At 39.0% G+C, this 16,992-nt stretch overlaps 1 long non-coding RNA gene across 1 annotated transcript in view; it reads right to left on the bottom strand.

Moving 5' to 3' along the window:
* The window catches only part of LOC142742578 (uncharacterized), a 49,621-nt gene that overhangs the window by 31,032 nt on the left and 1,597 nt on the right, over positions 1–16,992 (bottom strand). The gene's annotated exons all lie outside the window — the stretch shown is intronic.

Raw genomic sequence — 16,992 nt, 5'->3', positions numbered from 1 at the left:
GGGCAACAGAGGAAAGCTCAGGGGCGTCGGGAGCCAAGGAGAAGGCCCATTCTTGGGGCCCGTCCTGGAGCCGGGACATAATTATACCCACTCGCTGGCTCTCAGAACCTGAGGAGTGGGGCTTTAGACGGAAATAGAGCCTAAAACTCTCCCGAAAGGAGAAAAAAGTCTTCCGGTCCCCAGAGAACCGGTCAGGCAACTTGAGGTGGGGTTCAAGAGGTGAGGTGGGGGGCACTACCAGGGTAGCATCATGCAGGTTGCCCCTCTGAGTCAGGGCTTGGACCTGTAGGGCGAGACCCTGCATTTGCTGAGCCATGGTCTCAAGGGGGTCCATAGTGTGTCAGGGACCAGGGTAGAAAAGGTATATGGGCCTGTGATTATGTAATGACGGGGTAGGGAGACAGACAGGTGAGCCCTAATCTACCCGTCACTCAGTCCCTGCCTACTTGCAATGGCCCGTCCTAGGCGACGGCGTACAACTGGGCGACGGTCCCTACTCTCACTATGTGCACGACAGACAGACAGACAAGGGTACAAAGAAGCTGAGGGAAAAGGGGCAGATGCCCACGGCAACACCGTGAGCTACAAGAGTAGTGAACGAGCCGAGTCAAACCAGGAGTGTATGAGGTACCAAACGAAGAGCAAGAGAGTAGCCAGTAAAGCCAGGGTCAGTATGAAGCAGAGGACAAATAGTACAAGCAGCAGCAGCAGAGCCAGGAAACCAGCAGAATCACAGGCAAAGGAGAAGCAGGAAACGAAGGTATAAATAGACAGAGGGGGGGATCTAGCTCCGTCTGGCCAGGCTGTGATAGGCTCTCCCACTCCTCAGCCTCCCAGCCGGAGTGGTCACTCCATCAGACTTAGGAGCAGGTGCAGACTGCGTAACCACGGGCGTCGACCAAGAAGCTGTGTCTGGCAAACCCTTTACACATCCCGTCTGAGAAATGCAAGGGAAGTGGTAGTATTCGAGCAATCACAGCAACCTGCTTCTGAACCACGGTAAGCAACTCAGAGTAAATGAAGCAGAGGGCAAAGTGTGTGTAGCAGTCATTATAGGTAAAGGAAGTAGCAGTAAGGAGTATGTGATGCAAAAATAGATAAGCTATTCGATAATGAGTAAAATCCGGCTACATTGTACACCACTGTATATTGATACATTTATAAGAATTAAAAAAACTAGCTAAATATATAAAGATATATGTGATATCAGAGTAAAATGTCAATGAAGCTAGGTATAAATATTTTAAAAGAAATGACATAATCAAATATAAGAAGTACTAATCCAGAGCCGTTTTTTGAAGGTCATTTAATCCCCCGGACTGAGACTGGCTATTTTGTAGATCCAGTAATTCTCTCTTTGTTTGAGCTTAATGAACCTATCAGGTATGTCGGTATGAGGGTGTTCGACCGATTTTTATTTATTCTGCATCTGAGTGTCTGAATAGTTTTTCCTATATATTGTAATTTACAATGACATTCAAGTAAATATATTACGTAATCACTACTACAGTTTAAAAACGTTTTGATTGGGAAACTTTCACCAGTAACAGTAGAGGTGTATGTTTTTGTTTGATGTTTGATATTTGAACAGCAAGGACATCTATTGTGATTGCAACGATAGGCCCCTTTGAGCAGTGGGAACATACTTGTATTTTTAGTTATAAGTGAACGTAATCTGCTTGGAGCTATTAGCTTGCTAAGTGTCTGTGATCTCCTGAAGGACCATAACTTCTTTATTTTTCCGTCTATATAGTCCTATGAGGACTTGAGTTTTGCGGGACAAGTTGTAGTTTTGTGTAGCACCATTTATTTTGCCATATAATGTACTAGGAAATGGTAAAAAAATTATTATTATCATTATTAGTTAAATAATGATATATTGTAATAGTTCAGACTTTTACGGATGCAGCGATACCAACTATGTTTATTTTTTTTATTTGTACTATGCTCTAGGGGGAAATGGGGAAATGGGGATTTTTGGACTTTTAATTTTTAATTTTGTTTTTACATAAAAAAAAACCTTTATTTAACTTATTTTCACTTTTTTTATTAGTCCCCCTAAGGGACTTCAACCAGCGATCATTAGATCGCTTTCACGATATACTGCAATACTAATGTATTGCAGCATATCGTGATTCTGACAGGCTTCTACGATTGCATTGCGGGGGGTGCGATGAGCTGTTAGAGGGGGTCGCCCCCTCTTTCTAACGATTAAATGCTGCGGTCGCTATTGACCGCAGCATTTAACGAGTTAAACTAACGGGATCGCGCTCGAACGCGATGCCGCTCGTTACTCTGAAGTGTCGGCTGTAACAAACAGCCGACACTGGCATCGTATGGAGCAGGTTCACTCCGTGAGCCCGTTCCATACTTCCCCTACCCGACTTTGGCGTATGAATACGTCAAATGTTGGGAAGGGGTAAAGGTAAGTATCACTCATGAGTATATGCCAGTGTTTGTTTAATGTACAGGGTGGGCCATTTATATGGATACACCTAAATAAAATGGGAATGGTTGGTGATATTAACTTCCTGTTTGTGGCACATTAGTATATGGGAGGGTGGAAACGTTTCAAGCTGGGTGTTGACCATGGCGGCCATTTTGAAGTTGGCCATTTTGTATCCAACTTTAGTTTTTTCAATGGGAAGAGGGTCATGTGACACATCAAACTTATCGAGAATTTCACAAGAAAAACAATGGTGTGCTTGGTTTTAACGTTACTTTATTCTTTCATGAGTTATTTACAAGTTTCTGACCACTTATAAAATGTGTTCAAAGTGCTGCCCATTGTGTTGGATTGTCAATGCAACCCTCTTCTCCCACTCTTCACACACTGATAGCAACACCGCAGAAGAAATGCTAGCACAGGCTTCCAGTATCCGTAGTTTCAGTTGCTGCACATCTCGTATCTTCACAGCATAGACAATTGCCTTCAGATGACCCCAAAGATAAAAGTCTAAGGGGGTCAGATCGGGAGACCTAGGGGGCCATTCAACTGGCTCACGACGACCAATCCACTTTCCAGGAAACTGTTCATCTAGGAATGCTCGGACCTGACACCCATAATGTGGTGGTGCACCATCTTGCTGGAAAAACTCAGGGAACGTGCCAGCTTCAGTGCATAAAGAGGGAAACACATCATCATGTAGCAATTTCAGATATCCCGTGGCCTTGAGGTTTCCATTGATGAAGAATGGCCCCACTATCTTTGTACCCCATATACCACACCATACCATCAATTTTTGTGTTCCAACAGTCTTGGAGGGATCTATCCAATGTGGGTTAGTGTCAGACCAATAGCGGTGGTTTTGTTTGTTAACTTCACCATTCACATAAAAGTTTGCCTCATCAGAAAACAAAATGTTCTGTGTAAACTGAGGGTCCTGTTCCAATTTTTGTTTTGCCCATTCTGCAAATTCAGTGCGCCGATCTGGGTCATCCTCGTTGAGATGCTGCAGCAGCTGGAGTTTGTAAGGGTGCCATTTGTGAGTAGCTAATATCCGCCGAAGGGATGTTCGACTGATGCCACTCTCCAGTGACATGCGGCGAGTGCTACGCTGTGGGCTCTTGCTGAATGAAGCTAGGACAGCCACTGATGTTTCTTCATTAGTGACAGTTTTCATGCGTCCACATTTGGGCAAATCCAACACTGAACCAGTTTCACGAAACTTGGCAAGCAGTTTGCAAACTGTAGCATGGGAGATGGGTGGTCTCGTAGGGTGTCTTGCATTGAAATCTGCTGCAATGACCCGGGTACTGCGTTCACCAGACATCAACACAATTTCTATCCGCTCCTCACGTGTTAACCTCTGCGACATGTCAATGGCTGTAAACAAAGAGAAGCTTGTAAATAACTCATGAAAGAATAAAGTAACGTTAAAACCAAGCACACCATTGTTTTTCTTGTGAAATTCTCGAAAGTTTGATGTGTCACATGACCCTCTTCCCATTGAAAAAACTAAAGTTGGATATAAAATGGCCGACTTCAAAATGGCCGCCATGGTCAACACCCAGCTTGAAAAGTTTCCCCCTCCCATATACTAATGTGCCACAAACAGGAAGTTAATATCACCAACCATTCCCATTTTATTTAGGTCTATCCATATAAATGGCTCACCCTGTAGTTCTTATAAATTTATTTTCCATAAATAGGTTCTTTAGGTTTAGTTGAAGACGGGTAAATACAAGTGTCTTGGGACAAGGCAGCAGTTTGTTCATAGGCGCCTTTAATAAGGCTGGCTGGAAAGTTTTTCTTTTTGAACCTTTGAACCTTTTAGACAGTATTTTGCTTTGCTGCTTGAAATGCTCCATATTGGAGCAATTTTTTCAGATACGTCTATATTGGCCGAACGGTATGTTTTTAAGCCAGGCTGGGAGATGAGCACTTTTAAAATCCAAATAACTGTTCACATCTGTGATTTAAAAAATAAGTATGTGAGATTAATGAGCCATGAACATCTTTACTGATAGTAAGATCTAAAAAGTGAATATTAGGGGATGAAAACGTGTGCGTGAAGGAGAGTCCGTAATCATTAATGTTTAAAAAATCAATAAAATCATTAGCTTCTAAAAGGGTACCACTCCATATAAAAAAAAATCATCTATATAATGCCTGTAGAATAGGAACTTGGTTTTTTAAATTGTGATTGGCTGAAATGTAGTTTTCTACAAATTCTCCCATGTATAGATTAGCGTAAGATGCAAAGTGCAAAGCAGGAGCCCATAGCTACGCCTCTAATTTGTTTATATATTGAATTATTAAATAAAAACACATTATGGCGAAGGATAAAATTAATGCAATGAGATAAGAACAATAATTGGTTATTGCTTATTGAGGGATTGGAATTTAAGAAGGATGCAACTGCAGAAATACCTTTATTATGGGGAATGTTGGTGTATAGCGATGTGACATCGGCAGTAAGGAAATTCAGAGGTGAAAGGTTATTGGATTGTAAATCCTTGATTAATCGTGTGGAATCTTTGAGATATGATGGTAGAGATAAAACAAAAGGCTGTAAATGTAAGTCAATAAAATGTGAAAGATTACTGGTTAGGGATCCAATTCCTGAAATGATGGGATGGCCAGGAGGGGAAGTGGAGGATTTATGAATTTTTGGTAGGTGGTACAAAAAAGGAAGTGAGGGAAAAGGAGCATTAAGAAAATGATTTTCTTTTTTATTTATTATGCCGTCATGAAAGGCTGTGTCAATTAATGTATTATATTCCAAGGCGTATAACGGTATTGGATTATGATCTAGTTTGCTATAAAAGGTGATATCAGATAAAAGTCTTAGGGCTTTGAAACGTGTAGCCTACATAATAAAGCCATTATTATAAATACGTCTCCTCTTGATGGTAGCAGTGCTACACTGCGGTTTGTTTTTGCATAATATTTGGCTTCTTTTGTGACTTCCTGGATGGAGTCATTGATACGTTCTTGGTGAAATTTTGGTAGGTGAAATTATGGAATTGCAGTATCTCGTGCAAGTGATCCAACGTTCGCTGGTTTAAGTAAATAAAATAAAAAATACATAACTGGTATCGTCGTGTTCTATTACAATATAACAGTATTTAACCCGCACAGAAAGGTAGAAAAGTGATTAAAAAGTCTACCCCAAAATGGTAGCAATAAAAACTACAGCTCGCCTGCAAAAAATAAGTCCTAATACCGCTCAATCGATGGAAAAATTAAAACGTTATTGTTCTCAGAATATGGTGTCACAAAATCAATTTTATTTTTATCAATTAGTCTTTTTCTTATAAAAGTATTAAAAGATAAAAAAAACGTTATACATTTTGTATTGCTGTAATCGTATTGACCGACAGAATGAAGGTATATCCTGTCGTTTTTTACCGCACAGTGAACACCATAAAAACAAAACCCAAAAAACAACGGAGGAATCACAGTTTTTTCCCATTCCACCCTACAAAGAATTTCTGACTTTTGAAAGTTATGGTTTTTGGAAGGTGGGGAGGAAAAAGCGAAAATGGAAAAACAAAAACTGCCTGCAGGGTTAAAAGTGGTTTGTTGATCTGAAACTTTCAAGTGTGACAAATATCCAAAAATAGAAGAAATTGGGAAGGGGGCAACAACTTTTTCACATCACTGTATATTTAGGGAAGACTAGTAATCATATTAACCAGAATATGATGTATTTCTTTAGGCGTTGTTATTTATTCTTTGCCCATTTATTTATCCACAGTCCTTTACAGGTTCATGTTAGGCCCCATGGATACAAACGTGCTTTTGCGGCCACAATTCCCCCAAAAATCCACGGGAGAAGGCCCCATTCACTCCTATGGGGCCATGCACACGACCACGGTTTCCACGGTCCGTGCATGGCTCAGGAGCATGAAATGCAGGCTCATAGAAAATAATGGACGCGGCCATGTGCACGGCCCGCGATATGCGGGCGGCTTGCGGGTGACCGTCCGCTGCCGGCCGACCCGAAAATCACGGCCTTGCACATCGCTACGGTCGTGTGCATGAGACCAAACTGTTTGCTCCTTATATGTTACTTTCTAAATTACTAATAACTTTGAATGAGACAAACGCTACATTGATTTCCTAAACCCTTTTATAGTCTCTGAGAATCTGAATATTGTTCTGCTGCATCTTTTTACCCTGTATTAATTTCTACACTTGCTATACTCATGTGATCAATAATACATTAGATAAATGATTAACCATTACCAGTACCAGATATACATCTCAGGAACCTGTAGTCACACATTATCTGGGGTCTTAGATTCTGTCCATCAAGTAGGAAACACCTTAAAGAGGCTCTGTCACCAGATTATAAGTGCCCTATCTCCTACATAATCTGATCGGTGGTGTAATGTAGATAAGAACAGTGGTTTTTATTTTGAAAAACTGTCATTTTTGAGCAAGTTATGAACAATTTTAGATTTATGCTAATTCGTTTCTTAATGCCCAACTGGGTGGTTTTTAACTTTTTACCAAGTGGGCGTTGTAAAGGGAAGTGTATGCTGCTGACCAATCAGCGTAATACACTTCTCTCCATTCATGTCCATTTGTATTCACAAATGTCTAAGGCAGGCACTGCATTTATACTGCCACATACCCTGTGAAACACAGTAACTCGAAACCAAAGAATGGGTATGTATAAGGCAAAAACCAATAAGTCATGGAATAACTATGTGAATATCCAAAATATATTTTATTTAATTAGAACTCAGTATGCTATGCAGAGGTTAAAAACATTTAAAAACGGCATAGAGAATGCCATGTACAAGTCAATGGGAAGGCGAGACAGACCACTATGATAAGTGGCAAACAAAGTAGTAACTCCCACTCACTCACCTAAACCCCTAGAGCAGACGTTCGAATGCCAAAGATAAAGGAACAAGGACAAAAATGTTGCATCAAAATTACCATGAGATCAGCATGTTCTGTGTGAGAACCGTTTTAGGGGAGAGGGAGGAAGAGAAAGATCACGCTGTGCTGTCACATACACCCACATTAACTTTACTGAAGTGTCTTGAGAGTGAATAGACATCACCTCCAGTCAGGATGCGATGTCTATTCACACTCCCGACACTTCAGTAAAGTTTCTGTGGGACTTACTCACAGCACAGCGTGATCTTGCGAGTGTGAATAGACATCGCATCCTGGCTGTAGGCAATGTATATTCACTCTAAAGACACTTCGGTAAAGTTACTGTGGGTATATGTGACAGCAAAGCGTGATCTCTCGAGATCACGCTGTGCTGTGAATACAGATGGACATGAATGGAGAGAAGTGTATGGTGCTGATTGGTCACTGATTGGTCAGCGTCATACACTTCTCTTTACAACGCCCACTTAGTCAAATGTTAAAAAATGCCCAGTTGGGCATTAAGAAACTAATTAGCATAAATCAAAAATTGTTCATAACTTGCTCAAAAATGATCGTTTTTCAAAATAAAAACCACTGTTGTTATCTACATTACAGCGCCGATCAGATTATGTAGGAGATAGGGCACTTATAATCTGGTGACAGAGCCTCTTTAAGTCATGGCTTTAAAATGTTTGACTGCTCTCACATCTACACCCTCTGCAGTCTTCCCTTTGTCCCTCCCTGGATGTTCTTCTCTCCCACATCACTGCAAGTGCCTAAGTAACATATGTTCATTCTCCTAATCTAATGTAGCTTTATGGTATTATAAATCAGCCTGGCACTGGCACATTTTTCACACTACTGGTAAAGTATCATTTTATATGCTTTACTTTTTCTTAAGAGGCTTTTTATATTGCAATGTATATATAAGCTAAACATAGACTCAACTCCAATTTCTGGTGATACACGGGCCTTCTCTAAAATGTAGAGACAGAATTTCTTCTTAATCACTTAGTGGCGTAATATTCAGTTTTTCCTGTAATAGGAAAATTGTCTATCACAAATATGTAGTAGGCACTGTGATTTTATACTTTACATATAGGCAGCTCTGTATAATCATATTAGCTTCTTCTCTAGTGTACTCCCACTCAGTACAGACAAGCATATGAAGAAATTTAGATGTCTCATTTTGAAGAAAAAAAATACATATATTTTGCAAAAAATATTAAAAAAGTAATAAAGCCGACTCATTTTGTATGGGGTCCAGTGGAATAAATAAAACCAAAATATTTTCACAACTCTTCACCTTTTTAGAGATTATATATGAAATATTATAATTCACCTTCCACACTTTCTACAATACAAAAAGTTTCACATTTCTGGAACTAATAAAATAATAGTTAATAATAATGTCTTTGTCCACCAAAATATGTTTTACTCAATTGAAATAAAACAACAACAAAAAAACATACAATATTGATCATTTACATTCAAAAATAGAAATGAATGAATGCTTTCTTCAAAGCCAGAGATGTGCAGTGCTGGAAAACACAAGCGAAACGTATCATAGGGCAATATGTATGAAAAGATGGATGGAGCTCATGCCAGAGAAAAATAGCTGCTCGCCTAGCTTGAGTGTGTGAAATCACAACAACTTCAATTAACATATCAGAAAGGCAGTAGAAAAGAAGAGGAGAAAAAATACCTGAACAGCGCTTCCCATCGAGGAATGTAACAGAAGTAGTCGAAGAACATGTAATCCATTTATTGATCTCCAATAGGAAGCAGTTCCCTTTTTCAAACCACAGAGATCATACATTATATGATCTCTGTGGTTTGAAAATAGGCATTGCTTTCCTATATGCGTTATTTTGGAGATCAATACATGTATTTAAAGTTCATTGACTACTTCTGTCATTCTCTCTGATCTGAAGCGCCGTCCAGGTATTTTTTCTCCACGTCTCTGCTACTTCATCAAACCCAGGACAGGGAATAATAAATCAGCTGACCTGCCTGGGTCTGGACTGCTACATGGTTGGCAAGGGGTCATTTAATCTGCCTCATGTTATCTGATGGGCTATATTATGTCCCTTACTATTTCCATGTAGGTCATGGTATTTTTATTTTGACCCATTAATAATGTTAATAATCCAGTTAAGAATAAAAATTATATATTCATAAATCTTGACTATGGTAGTCAGTTTTTTTCATGGCTTCTACCCTCTAGAAGGTCATGTAATGAAGAGAAGTTCAACATAATGTATATAATATATTGATATAAAATAATATACAAATAAAAATATAGAAGTACATAATAAAACCTACTTGCAAATCCTTACTCATTGCAAATCCCAGTGTGTACGTTAGACATGTGCAATGAGAGGTGAATAACTGAGCAGGATCTGAGCTCCTCTGATACCAAGAATTAAGTATATGTTCTCAAAGGTAAAGGTATAGATTATACAGTTAAATGGACACTAACTTTTTAAACAACTTATGCTAATCTAATAGTATACCTAATATACATCAACTTTGTAATTTACTTGTTGTAAAAATGTTGTTGTTTCATCCATGCAAATTCTGTGTGAATTTACTGCCACTAGGTGTCTCCCTTCCTGTAATCTGCTTTCCCCCCTGTTGTCAAGCATTGTTTGTCCCTGGTTACAGAGCAGAATTGACAGACTGCAGAAGATGGGGGGTGTGTTTCACTGCCTACTATACAAGTCTATGGAGAGGGGAGTGGGAAGCAGTTGAGGGAGCAGAGAGAGTAAGTCAACAACACACATGCTACATGTAAGTCTATTAAGGCGGGAGGAGTGAACAGGGGAGGAAGCTGGAGCAGAGAAAGAAAGACACATGCTGCTGGTAAGATTTCTATGTCACCCCAGTGCTGAATTCTCAGCTGCACTGGTCTGTACTGCTGTATAATATCCTCCATGCTGCTACAGCTTCTATATATATATGTGTGATAGATAAAGATAGGAGAGCAGGATAGCCGTTAGGTTCCGTTCACTAGCTCAGAGAAAACTGAGAATTAGAGATAGAGCCTGAGGGGAAAACTGCTAAAAAATGCAGAATACAAGTCTTATAATGACCAAAAATAGTATTTTTCTTTATGTACACACATGTGAAAGCTTATTCTGAAAAGTCATCTGAGAAGTTAGGTACGCTTTAAGGAGACTTTGTGGACACAGGAGATGTATATTTTAAATATATTCTTTAAATGTTCAAAGTCATGTTCTATTTCTGATAGATTTGTTGTATGGATTTTTTTGCAGCTTCAATATTTATTCTTTATTCTACTAGTACAAGACGAAGTGTGATGATTATTCAGGATCTGTAGCTAGCATCGATAGGCCTGATGCAAATGTTACTTTTCTCATTTGGCTACAACTGCCTACAATCCATGCCCTAAATTTTTTAATTGAAGAGATCTTTAAATGCTTATACTCTATATTCATAGATATTATACATGTACTGTTTTGTATTCATTTTCTCTGTTGCATGATGTTCTATAAACTGGTCAAAATTTGCTTTGAAAAAAATATTTCAGTAATAATTTAAATGCATTGGCTTGGATGTCACTTGCTCAATAAACTATAAATGGAAAATTATAATTTCCAATATACACCTTTTGTTTTTTAATCCTGGTTTCCACCTTACACTACTTCTTGTTCTTGAAATGTCATTGAAGTGTCAACAGTCTAAAGCTGGCCATACACATGAGAGCAAAAGTCAGCTGAACCAGCTAATATTGATGGAATCAGTCGACAATGTAATGTATATGTGGACCTACCGATTTTCCCCCAATGGCAAATGTAAGAAGAAAGAATAATCAGGTATGATCATTTCAACATGCCCAATAATTTTCTTTTGCTGATGATAAACTTCTGCCAGACACCTGCAGCTCATTGAACTAAACATGCATGCTTGACCAAGCCAATCGTACATGTTTATAGGACAGTTGAGAGAGAGAGAGAGAGAGAGAGAGACAAAGAGAGAGAGATTTTGGCCTAATGAGCTGACAGCTGTATAAAGTGTAAGGCTGCTTTAATTCCGCATGTACAGTATTGTGCAGAAGTTTGGGCAGTTGTAGAAAACTGTTGCAAGGTAAGAATGGTTTCAAAAATAGAAGGGTTAATAGTTTTTTTTATCAATTAACAAAACACAAAGTGAATAAACAGAAGATAAATCTAACTCAAATGAATATTTGATGTTACCACCATTTGTCTTCAAGACATCATCAATTCTTCTAGGTATACTTGCACAAAGTCATGGAATTTGTAGGATTATAGTCTGGTGTCTGATTAACTAATTATACAAAACAGGTGATAATAATTATCCTTTTCATATGTAGGTTAAAACACAGTCATTAACTTTAACAGAAACAGCTGTGTAGGAGGCTGAAAACTAGGTGAGGAACAGCCAAACTCTGCTAGAAAGGTGAGGTTGTGGAATACAGTTTCATGTCACAGGTCTACCATGGCAAGACTGAGCACAGAAACAAGACACAAGGTAGTTATACTGCAAGGTCTCTCCCAGGCAAAGATTTCAAAGCAGGCTGGGGTTTCAAGATGTGCTGCTCAAACTCTTTTGAAGAAGCACAAACAAGCAGACAAAGGAAACTTAGTGCTGCAGATCAAAGACATATCACGCTTACTTCCCTTCAAAATCGGAAGATATCATGGAGTGCCATCAGCTCAGACCTGGCAGAAACCAGTGGGACCCAGGTACATTCATCAACTGTTCAGAGAATTCTGGCCAGAAGTGGTCTTCATGGAAGAATTGCAGCCAAAAAGCCAAGCGACTCAACTATGCATGAATACATAGGAACTGGGGTACAGAAAAATGGCATCAGGTTTTCTGGACTGATAAGGCAAAATTTTAAATATTTAGCTGTAACAGAAGGCAATTTGTTCGCCGAAGGACTGTAAAGTGGTACATTAATGAGTGTCTGCAGGCAACTGTGATGCATGGTGGAGGTTTTGGGCTGCATTTCAGCAAATGAGGTTGGGGATTTGGTTAGGATTAATGGTGTCCTCAATGCTGAGAAATACAGGCAGATACTTATCCATCATGCAATACTATCAGAGAGGCGTCTAAATGGTTCCAAATTTATTCTTCAGCAGGACAACGACCCCAAACATACAGCCAATGTCATTAAGGGAGTCCTGATCTCAACATCGAGTCTGTCTGGGATTACATGAAGAGACAGACGGATTTGAGAAAGCCTACATCCACAGAACATCTGTGGTTAGTTCTCCAAGATGTTTGGAACAACCTCTTTTCCGAGTTCCTTCAAAAACGGTGTACCTAGAAGAATTGATGATGTTTTGAAGGTAAAGGGTGGTCACACCAAACACTGATTTGATTTAGATTTCTCTTCTGTTCATTCGCTTTGTATTTTGTTAATTAATAAAAAAAAACTATTAACACTTCTATTTTTGAAAGCATTCTTACTTTGCAGCATTTTTCCACAACTGCCTAAAACTTTTCCACAGTACTACTGTTATAAATGTGTTGATTGAGTGAATGTCACATGACAGCTTGTGCATGCGGGGCTAGTCAATTGATCCCTTTTTAGTGATTCTCATGGAATAGAAAATATTTAAATATTTTAAACACTCTGAATATCTAACATTTTGAAAATGTATTAACATTATTTGTAATATTTTATGTACAACATCTTGTTAATCTTGAACTTGCAAATCTGTAATTGTCTTAACCAGTTAGTGACCGCCAAATACGCCTTTTCACGGCGGCCACTAATGGGCTTTATTCTGATGCATACACCGTTTCACGGCGCTGCATCAGAATAAAGCAGCGCCGCCGGGAGCAGTAATAGCTTCCTGCTCTCAGCTAGCTGAGGGTTTGGAGCAGCGCTGCTCGAGCAGGTAGATCGAAATCCGCCCATTTAACCCCACAGATGCGGCGCTAAATAGGGAGTGCCGCATCTAATAGGTTTTGCGATCGCAGGGTGCTATTGGCTTCTATGGCAGCCTGGGGCCTAACAAAGGACCCCAGATCTGCCTCTAGTTAATGCCTGTTAGGCCATGCCAGGGGCATGTTTTAACAGATGCCTGTTAATGTTAGACTGACAGGGAATAATACACTACAGAAGTATTGCAGTGTATTATAAAAGCGATCAAACGATAGCATAGTGAAGTCCCCTAGTGGGACTAATAAAAAATAAAAGTTTAACAAAGTTAATAATAAATAAATATAAACCCCATGTAAAAAAAAATAATGAAAAAAATACTTTTATCCCTTACAAAATGCTTTATTATGGAAAAATATTTTATTTCAAATTCATTGTGGTGGTGTTCAGAGGCTAAATTGTAAAAATTGTGTCACTGTACAAATTCTTCTGGACCCGACTGTAAATCTATACCTTCAAAGGGGATATAATGATTACAAAGAAAGGCTACATAACATATGAAGGTATTGTTATACCTTTGCAAGACAGGGAGTGGCTAAGATTATACAACCTCCTTAAAGGGGTTATCCAGGATTTCAAAATTGATGGCGTCAGGATAGGCTATCAATGTTAGATCTGTGGTGGTCCAACTCACGAAACACTGATCAGCTGTTTGAAGGGGCCGCGGGGCTTGTGCGAGCGCTGAAGCCTCTTCATTATTTACCTTGGGTTTCAGGCTGTTCATACTTGTACATGCCGTTACTTTCGTAGTGGCTATGCAAGGTATTGCAGTGCTGTCCCATTCACTTGTGACAACGCTCCAATACCTTGCACGGATGCTTGAAAGTAATTGCAAATGCAAGTATGAACAGCCTGAAACCCAAGGTAAACAATGAAGAGGCTGGAGTGCTCTCAAGCCCCGTGGTCCCTTTAAACAGCTGATCGGCGGGGTGCCTAGAGTAGAAAGCACGTCAATCTAATATTGATGGCCTAAGCTAAGGTTAGGCCATCAATTTGAAATCCTGGAAAATCCCTTTAATTATTCATATTGTTAGGAAAGGAGCCCTACATTTATAGAATGATAAAATATCATGTTTTACAGGAAATAAAATGTGGTCCCATGACACCAATTGCTTTTAAAGTGTAGATTTGCTTTTGGCGGGCCTACCCTTTTATATTAGTGAGTTGGATAAAGATAATTTCTTAATAAAGGGGTTGCCTACTTTAGAATACTTTATATTTTCATATACCCTTTTAGGTAACTGAGTTAATAGTGGAGGGTACCCTGTTCAAGATCCTCATCTCTTGACCAGAGTGAAGAGCGATTACAAAGTACCAAAGCGGAGAACCCTTTTAATTACCATTTATTAGGGGGAACAATACAATAATAAGCATGCTGGACTGGATGGGGGATTTTTATTTTTTTCGCTGTCTCACTGCTAATCCATCAGCAGAGTGCTGACTGCAATTTATGGCAGCTTGCAGTCTGTGGAGGAGCAGACAAAGGCTGTCATGAAACAGTCTTTGTGTACTGATAAACTACAGAGAAGCCATGGAATATTTGAATTCCCTGCAGCTTCCCTGCTCTATTATTGGAGAGATCTAGATTGTAAAGGAATTGATTCTGATAAGTTTACATTAGCCAATTGATGTTTGGGCAATTCCCTAAGAACGGTGTAGTTGTTTGCTACCCAAAGGTTATACTAACTTACACATTTCTGAGCAAGATATTGATATTGTGTGCATAAGGATGGGAGGATCAATTCTCCAGGATGGAGAATTGGAGTGAATGTAGCAGCTTCACATCTTGGATATAAGAAACAAGCACATTTTACAATATTTTCTGATCTGCATAACGTTGGAGATGTGAGCCACCAGGTTTCAGTGTATCAGATTGATTCTCTTCTTGGAAGAATGGGGAAGTTAATTTTTGCTTATCTTTTTAAGATAGCGAAATCGATTCATCAGGTTGGAGATATGCAGAGAATCAGGCAGATATCAGAGGATTCCTTAAGATCCGCTCTTGGCTGGTGATTAGGATGTGTCACTATTCATTTACAAATTCTCCATTTACCATGAGCACAGACACACGACTCTGATCTTACCCAGCACTGGAATGCTACAAGCTGTGACGGGTTTCCCTATTTTTGGTCCTCTGCTGATATCCTAAGATTTGTCAGTTAAGGACTAACCTATTTCATGTATCATGTATCACAGCAGAGTCAGTCAGCTGGCGCTGTCATTGGGGCTCCTGCTGCTCTATAGAGAGACTCCTGATATTAAATGCACTGCTACCAATACACCACTGCACTATATAAATGAATGCTTCATGCCCACAATGATAAATTCTGAATAGCACATTGAGATATATGATTCTGCATAAGGCTTGATCATAGGAGATTTTTTTTCATGTGTAATGTATTTCTTGGGATATGAGAGTGTAACACTATGGGGCAGCAGAGAATAGGACTGCAGCAGCAACAAGCAAACAGCAGATGCTGCGGAAGTCTGTGCCTCACAACTTGCATGAAGGAAAATATTAGCAGATAAAAATACTGAATCACTGCAGGGGACAAGGGACTGGAGATTAATTACACAGAGTGCAGCACACAGATACACTATACTGTCAGGTCACCAAAAGCTCTAGAATATATGTCTATGGAGATGAGTTACAACCAGCCATTGTTAGATGGATAGATAGACGGATGGATGGATAGATAGATAGATAGATAGATAGATAGATAGATAGATAGATAGATAGATAGATAGATAGATAGATAGATAGATAGATAGATAGATAGATAGATAGATAGATAGATAGATAGATAGATAGATGGATGGACGGACGGACGGATAGATTAGATAGATAGATAGATAGATAGATAGATAGATAGATAGATAGATAGATAGATAGATAGATAGATAGATAGATAGATAGATAGATAGATAGATAGATAGATGATAGATAGATAGATAGATAGATAGATAGATAGATAGATAGATAGATAGATAGATGATAGATAGATAGATAGATAGATAGATAGATAGATAGATAGATAGATAGATAGATAGATAGATAGATAGATAGATAGATATGAGATAGATAGATAGATAGATAGATAGATAGATAGATAGATAGATAGATAGATAGATAGATAGATAGATAAATAGATAGATAGATAGATAGATAGATAGATAGATAGATAGATAGATAGATAGATAGATAGATAGATAGATAGATAGATAGATAGATAGATAGACGGATGGAAAGATGTTAGATAGATTGGCAGACAGGAACATAGATAGATAGATAAAATATAAAGCTGCAGCACAGTAAATTCAACATAAAATATACTACAGTAGATACAGTAAATACATCCATAATCTATGTATGGGGATGCAGTGTAATCCGCCACTGTATATTGCTGTAAGGGACAGGGGAACCAACAGATAAATAATCACAGTGCACACACACACACACACACACACACACACACACACACACACACACACACACACACACACACACACACACACATTACAATAGATAGACATTCAAACCGTCACCGTGAGTAAAGCTAAAAGATGCAGAATCCCAATGTATGAGGATCCAGTGTAATCAGCAAGTGTTATTTAAAGGTATATATGGAGAGAGAGAGAGAGAGAGAGAGAGAGAGAGACAGAGACAGAGACAGAGAGGGAGAGAGAGACAGAGAGATAGATGGATGGATAGATA

The sequence above is a fragment of the Rhinoderma darwinii genome, chromosome 2 (assembly GCF_050947455.1).
Source record: "Rhinoderma darwinii isolate aRhiDar2 chromosome 2, aRhiDar2.hap1, whole genome shotgun sequence".
In the NCBI taxonomy this organism is placed as follows: Eukaryota; Metazoa; Chordata; class Amphibia; order Anura; family Rhinodermatidae; genus Rhinoderma; species Rhinoderma darwinii.
Note: the sequence above shows the minus strand (reverse complement) of the source record. Positions and strands in the feature narration are given on the sequence as shown.